The sequence below is a fragment of the Theobroma umbraticum genome, unplaced genomic scaffold (genome assembly GCF_002168275.2).
Source record: "Theobroma umbraticum cultivar Fairchild unplaced genomic scaffold, ASM216827v3 scaffold_51.0, whole genome shotgun sequence".
Taxonomy (NCBI): Eukaryota; Viridiplantae; Streptophyta; class Magnoliopsida; order Malvales; family Malvaceae; genus Theobroma; species Theobroma umbraticum.
The window spans coordinates 3662195-3662623 of NW_018397260.1; positions in this window are offsets into that span (position 1 = coordinate 3662195).

Below are 429 nucleotides of genomic sequence, written 5' to 3' on the forward strand. Positions count from 1 at the left end.
TAATGTCATATATTTTATTTTCATTTCTTATTGTAATGGAGTTTTTTTTTTTAAATGGGCTCCTTGCATAAAGCATTTTTGATAATAGATTTCTCTATAATTTTAACTGCTTTTAACCAAGAGAATTAAAATTTGAACAAAATTACCTTTAATAAAACCGATCCATTTATTTGACTTTGTGTCTCAACCCGAAACCTATTAATAGGTCAAGTATGTCTAAGTCTGCACCTCAAACTGACTCATATTCTTTGAGCTTTCCTTGTCATACTATTCATCTCTGGTGTATTCTTTACCAGAAAGAAAAACGTTTAAACATTTTGAGCATTTTGGAGTAGTTTTTGATATCCGAAGAAAATCTTTGAGCGTTTTGAGCATTTTTAAGCATTTTGAAATGATTTTTGATATATGAAGAAAAACTTTTGAACATTT